The following is a 7,657-nucleotide window of genomic DNA, read 5'->3' on the forward strand; positions in this document are numbered from 1 at the left end:
GAAGCAATATTTAGAGACCAAATCTGACTCTAATTAACTAAGTCGGTACCTAGAGGGTTGGAAAATACAGAGAGTGGAGCTTTGTAACCACTACAAATCGAGTATAGTCTAGTTTTATCCCAACCCTATAACCAGCCATCATTGTTTCGCATCTCTCAACGAGGAATATATAACATCAACCTTTGACCTCGTTGACTAAAAATGGAAGCAATCAAATCTTTATTCCAAAGCTCATCCATGTACATCTGATCGCTAACCTTACCCGTAAGCAAGGTTGAGATATCTTCACTTTCCACCTTCGCATTTTGAGCATCGGGTAACTAAAGCTCCCCCAAATCTTCATATCAATATTGTTGTCTATCTTCCGATGGAGCAACTCCCTTCTCGCGAGAATGCTCCGCCAAGCAAATGAAGGATTATGACCAATTTCTTCTTTTAAGAAGTTATTAGAAGGAATACCCCTTGCTTGGAGCACCTGGGCAACAAGAGAACCTGCATCCTGGATGATTCTCCATCCCTGTTCTACGAGTAATGCCACATTAAATTCTCGAATTCACCAGAATCCTAATCCCCCTTGAGACTTAGGAATACAAAGTCGATCATAGCTCATCCAATAACTCCCTGGCCCGATGTACTCGTATTTTTCCACCAAAATTGATTCAATGTATTATCTACTTCATTGCAAAACTGCTCTAGCATAAGAAACCCACTCATAATGTAGGTGGGTATCGACTGGAGTACTGATTTAATGATAACTTCCTTCTCAACACAAGATAAAAACTTTTCCTTCCAATTGTTTATGTGTTTCCACATTCGATATTTCAAAAAACCAAAGGTTTGCATCTTATTTTTACCCATAGCTACCGGAGCTCCAAGGTAAACCCATGTCCTAAACTTCAGCCACTCCCAGAGTTGAGCTAATTAACCCCTAGTCTGTTAAGTTTGTATTCTTGCAAAATAGTATCGCTGATTTCTGCAGATTAATACACTACCCCATTGCTCGTTCATATGACTAGAGACACTGATATATCTCATTGGATTATGATGCATTGACTTTGAAAAACAAATAGATCTCATTTGAAAAAAAACAAGTGTGAGATGTTAGGGGCTGATCGAGCTATCTGACATCCATGTATAAGCCATGTTTGTTCCTTATCTTGAAAAAGAGAAGACAATCCCTCAACAAATATCAGAAATAGAAAAGGTGAGAGAGGATCGTCTAGTCGAAAATTGAAGTTCCTATCTGTGACCAGCGAACCCACAATACATAGTTTGTAATCCGGTGCTTCCGAGCTCCCATCTAGTTCTGCGAATTCAAACCCATCTTCCACAATCGACAGATTCTGCATATGGTCTTCCATGGTGTTGGGCTAGAGAGGAGAACTAAATCCAGAAACACAAGGATGGTGAAAGGGAGATCCTTGCAGATCAGGATCAACGGCGATTGCAAACAAAGCTACGGTGTAGCGGCGAATCGAAAGATCTTCATAGTGGAAAAACGGCGATTGCAAACCCTCTCAATAGGAGTCTTTACTTATTCCATTTTTATGTTGTTTTTACTAAAATTTAATTATTTCATTGAATGCTTTGTTTTAGTTTACATATATCATTAATTTTATCTATTTTAAACAAAAAAATCGAATGAATAAACAATAATATAAAAAGAAAATTCTTCTCAAACTTAGTTTATTCAAACAACATTCATTTGGGAGTCTTCTCCGTTTGAGAAGTTTTCCGTCTTCTCAGCTGATAAGTGTTCTTTCTTTTTTCTTCTTTTTTCTCTAGGTTTTCCTACTGCTTCCGCCGGTGTTGTTCATCGCTAATGGTTTCAATTCTTTTTTCGATTTAAGCCTTCGGTTTTGGGGGTTTTACATTCAAACTCCAGTTACTGTTTCTCTTCCAAGTTTCCTACTGTTGCCGCCGACGGCCTTCATCATCAACGGATCCAATTTTTTCGATTTGAATCTTCTATTTTAGAGGTTTCGATTTAGTACCGGTTACAGATTCTCTTCTACGTTCGTATCAACCTGTTTTGTGCAATCGACGATTCTGAGGTTTTGCTGAGGTTCAGGGGTTCGTTTGATCCTTCGACTAATTTGATTATGGATAAAGGGAAAAGGGTTCTCGAGGCGTATACAAGGCTAAGGCTCACTGATGATGATAAGGAAGGGCTGATTTTATTGGCGGAAGAAGCTCTAGTGGATCAATCGCAACCTTCTCTATTCATAATCAGACAATTTCTACTGTCCAAGACCGTCCATTTTGACAGTATGAAGTGTACGCTAGCAGCCATATGGCGACCGGTAATGGGTGTTACGATCACCGAAACTAACAGAGAAGGTAGGTACCTGTTCCAATTCTATCATGAGATGGACATTGCCAGGGTCTTAAATGACGGGCCTTGGATGTTCAATCAAAATGTTCTAATTATCAAGAGGTTGGAGGTAACAGAGTAGGCACTTCAAGTGGAATTATCTAACCTTTTAATTTGGGTTCAAATAGCAGATCTCCTTATAGGTTTCCAAATGGAAACGGTATGTCATATTTTAGGGAATTACCTTGGAGAGTTTGTCGAAGCAGACCCCCATAATTTCTCGGGCCTAAGACGCAATTTCTTACGGATAAAAGTGATTATGGACATCCGGAAGCCAATCAAAAGGGGACAGAAGATGAAAAGAAGTGGGGGGGATTGGTTGTGGATTAACTTCAGGTATGAACGCCTGCCTAGCTTCTGTTTCTATTATGGAGTTATAGGGCATTTGGAAAAATTCTATGTCTCCTTATTTGATGACCCTAGCCCTCCAGCTAAGAGACAATTTGGTAGTTTCCTAAGGGCACTTCCGCATCGTGGGGGCAGTCAAGTAGGGAGGGAATGGTTGCGGGAATCACCAGAACTATAAGAGGGGGCGAGCAAGGATGTTGTTCAAGGGGTGCAAAACCAAAAGCAAGTTTTTTCTAAAGCATATGGAGGTTCTGAAGTAGCATCTGGTTTTATTCATGATCCTAAAAGGCCAAGAAGGGAGGAGAGGGAGATGGACATGGATGTCATTGGTTTCTAAAAAAATGAAGAGGGGGTGGGTGATGCGCCTTCCGTAAAGAAGACTCACTAAGGGATAAGTGTACCCCGTCGTTATCAAGTAATAAATCTGGAAAGTCCAGGTATTGAATCCACAGGACTTATTTACCACAAGTATCGAATTACTTGGTCTCAGGTGTTATCTAGGCTTTGTGGGTTTTGAATTTGTTTGCTTAAGTTAATCTACTCCTAGGTTGAATTACGCTACTCCTAGCTAAGTTATACTAGTTCTAACTAAGTTATTCTATGCCTAATTAAGTTAAACTACTCCTAATTAAGTTATACTACTCCTAGGTGATCTTTCACTAATGCAATTACCCGAAGGAACATGGTATGAACGATAATAATGAAGTTAGGTTATTAGGTCTATTGATTAAAAACCTAATCTAAGTCACTTGTATTCAAGGCGATTAACCCTACTTACCCTCCTGAAGTTCCTAGTGCGTGATTCCCTTGTAAGGCCGAAACTAGGTCTAAGGCTCAACAATTTGGGCTTAATCAACTAAGAGTTCGTCAATCTCCTAGGCTCTGACTAAGTCAGATTCACCTCACAATATGTGCCTACTAGATTTTGGGGCTTTTGAATGAGTTAAACCAATTGAATAAAGCGTAAGACAAAGATTAAACAAATAAGCATAGAACAAAATAAGAGCTAAAATATTATTAAAGATGAAGAATAATGTCACAGGATACAATTAGCCTAGGATTCATAGATTGTATCAAAGAGTACAAACAAAGTAAGATAAAAGGAGATACGAAAATCCCTTTTAAGGAACCTGTCTACTCTGCAATCGGCTTCCTAGGTCTTAAGGACGGACCTTGAATATTCCTCGAAGAACAGCTTTGAAGGAGCTTCAATGGAGGTCGATGAAGATGGAGGAGATGGAGAGGAAATTCAAGGGGAAAGCTAAAGTAATTTACAAATAATGAAAGATACTAATTTACATTGAAAAAATCCTATTTATAGGCGTGGCTCGGGCCCTTTTGATGACCTATTTCATGTCCTGATGCAGGTAGGAAGTCGTGGGGCCGATCGTGAAGTCGTGGGGGCGGAATTGGTCTTTTTGACCAATTCCCGCAGGTCTACTCGTCGCGAGCAGGCTCCCTGCTAACCCGAGCAGGCCCCTGAGGCCCTGCTCGACGAGCAAGCACAGCTTGCTCGGCGAGCTGGCCTAAAATAGGCCAGTTCGTCGAGCAGTCTTGCTCGATACGCCCCCGCGCGGTCGCCGAATGCCAAAAAATATGTTTTTCGCCCGAACTTATCCCTGCGCATGCACAAAAACTCCAGATAACATTAGTCCAAAGGCTAAATTGACCCGCCAATCGCTTATTTTGAGCAAACGCTTCATTCGGTGCGACTTTTGACGGATCAATTAGCTTCAAAAGATAACGGAATTATAATACGCATGCCATTTTGGCCGTAATTGCCTAAATTGATCATAAAACGAGCCTAAACAACGAAAAGTAAATAAAATGTTTCCAATTTCTAACTAACTCACACAAAAGCATTTAAATGCGAGAATTGCTCGCTTATTAACAAAAAAAACGTTAAAACCCGTCCTAAAACCGTATCCAAAGATAGGGGTTTTGACCCCTATCAAACCTCCTCGCACTTAAAACTTTACTTGTCCCCAAGTAAACTAAAAAACTAAACCCGCAATCACAAGCAAGCTAGAAAACCTCCCGGTTTGACTAGGTGCTTGACACAATTTCGAGCATCTGTAATTACATGCATTCGGAAATACAAAGTAGAGACACGATATCCAAAAGCCGCATTTCAATTATCATAGGTCATGTGTTTTAAGAAAAAGGACACATGTTCAATTAAACGAGCTTGAGGGGATCGCTAAGTAAAACACCTCACCATAGGTAGTTCACTCATTTCACACAATTTTGGTGGCTAGAGTGTTTACTCTCGGCTTATGTTCCTGCTTAGGATTACGTTGATTTTGCACGTTCATCCGAGTTCCTCTACTATGCTATATGACTCCGATGATATCAAAAACAGCCTCGAATTGGGGTTGTAATGTGGTTAGAGGGTTAAAGGTACAATAAGGGTTAATAGTTCTAGCGCTAGAAAAACAAAGTTAAAATGGCTTTAGCAAATATGAAGTGACTGAGCTTTTTATTCATTATTTTTTTTTCTTGAGACGTTTTGATTTTAAGAACTGGGGAATGAAGTTCTCCCCTTTTTGTTCGTCTCTTTTCTTTTCTTTTTCCATTCCTCTTTTCTTTTTCTTTTCTTTTTCTTTTAGCAGTGATGCTCATTCACCTCTTAGCCTTTTGGCTTGCTACTATAATGCCATAAACAAAGAAAAAGCGCTAGAAGAAAACAAAGGCTCAATTTGAGCTTTGCAAAAAACTTGGGTTAGGTAACAAACTAAGTGATAGTTTGCAAAAATAAGGGTTAGAATCGAAAGAAAAATTCTACAAACTACAAAAATACAGGCTCAAAAGGGCTTCCTAGAGTGGTTGAAAAAGAGAAAATAAGGTAAAGAAAAGGGTTAATTCTAATGAGGCTGATTCATCGTTTATCATCTCAAATCATTGCATGTAGGTTCAACACAGTATTAGGTGCAAAATCTGTAATCTTTCCACAAGTCAAAGCATTCACACAAAAATGTCAAGAAAAAGAGCTTTTTGATGTTCGCTCTTAGGCTCAAATTCAACTCACAATTCTTTGGGTTTCAATTTTGTGTTTACTAGTTCTCCCCAAACTCAAGTTTAACATCACATGCCTTCAATTCTTAAGTTATCTACCTAAGTAATGATTTTAGCATTTCTTCAAAAGTAGGGTCTAAATGCAAACTTTAGCTCATGCTTTTACAGATACAAGGGTTGTGTCCTACACCTAAACTAGTTGTCATGCAATCTTAGATTCGGTTCTCAGCCCTCAAGGACAAATAACGAAGTTTAGATTCGAAGGAGGTTCACGGTTTTAGGTCCTAAACATGCAAAACATAAATAAAACCCGAAAAACGCAAAACTAAACTAGACACGACGCAACAAAAATTTAAAAATTATACAATTTTTGTAAGTTTGTCTACCCCTCCTCCTCACACTAAAAATATGCAATAAGTTCCAACATTGCATCACAAACCATAAAGAACAAGTGTAAAAAGTTAGGGTGGAGAAGACAACTTACTGATCGGCCGGAGGGTATATGATTGTCTGCAGGCGCATAACTTGTACGTCCGAATCATCTTTGCCAAGATAAATCTTAAGACGGTGCCCGTTTACTTTCTGGGTGATCCCATTCTTCCCCTCGATTTCGACCATTCCGGAGGGGTGCGCGTTGATGACTGAGAATGGCCCATACCATCTACTTTTGAGTTTGCCAGGGAAGAATCTCAATCGTGAGTTGTATAAAAGTACTTGATCGCCTATTTGAAAGGTTTTCTTTTGTACTTTCCTATCATGCACCCTTTTGGTCCGTTCTTTGTACATCTTGGCATTCTCATAGGAATTGTACTCGAGCTCATCCAGTTTGTGCAGCTGAGTTAACCGTAGTTCACCTGAAAGCTTAGGGTCAAAATTTAGATATTTCAATGCCCAGTATGCCTTATGTTCTAATTCAACAGGTAGGTGACAAGATTTACCGAAACTAAACGATAGGGGGACATTCCTATGGGAGTCTTAAAAGCTGTCCGGTATGCCCAAAGGGCATCATCCAGCTTTAGACTCCAGTCTTTTCTAGCATTCCCTACTGTTTTCTCGAGAATACGTTTTAGCTCTCTATTTGACGCTTCTACCTGACCGCTCGTCTGAGGGTGGTAGGGTGTTGCAACCCTATGAGCTACGCCATACTTTTGGAGCAACGTGTCAAATTGTCTATTGCAGAAATGGGACCCCCCATCACTGATAATGGTCCGGGGGGTGCCGAATCTGGTAAAAATATTCTTTTTCAAAAATCTCATCACCATTCGAGCATCATTTGTGGGTAGAGCTTCTGCTTCTACCCATTTGGAAACATAGTCAACCGCCACAAGAATGTATTGGTTGTTGTGGGACATGGGGAAGGGTCCCATAAAATCTATGCCCCAAACATCAAATAGCTCACACACAAGTATGCCTTGTTGAAGCATCTCATTCCTCCTAGAGATATTCCCTACTCTCTGACATGCATCACAATATTTAATATAGTTATTAACATCTTTATGCATTTGTGGCCACCAAAACCCACTTTGGAGGATTTTTGCCACTGTCCTATCTGGCCCGAAGTGGCCACCTGGTTCCCTAGAATGACACATATTAATCACTGAATCTACCTCCTCCTCAGGTATACATCTCCTAATTATGCCATCAGTGCAGAATCGAAACAGATATGGTTCTTCCCAAAAATATTGTTTGTTCTCAAACATAAACTTACGTTTTTTGCTTGCATCTAAATCAGGGGGAAGAATGTTACCGACTTTGTAGTTCGCGATATCTGCAAACCAGGGGAGAGATCATACCGAATACAATGTTTCGTCCGGGAATACCTCCTTGATTGCCTCATGTTCTAAGGCTTGTTGATCTGACTCTAACCTGGATAGGTGGTCTACTATCACGTTTTCCACCCCTTTCTTGTCTCTGATCTCG

Source organism: Euphorbia lathyris, chromosome 3 (assembly GCF_963576675.1).
Source record: "Euphorbia lathyris chromosome 3, ddEupLath1.1, whole genome shotgun sequence".
Taxonomy (NCBI): Eukaryota; Viridiplantae; Streptophyta; class Magnoliopsida; order Malpighiales; family Euphorbiaceae; genus Euphorbia; species Euphorbia lathyris.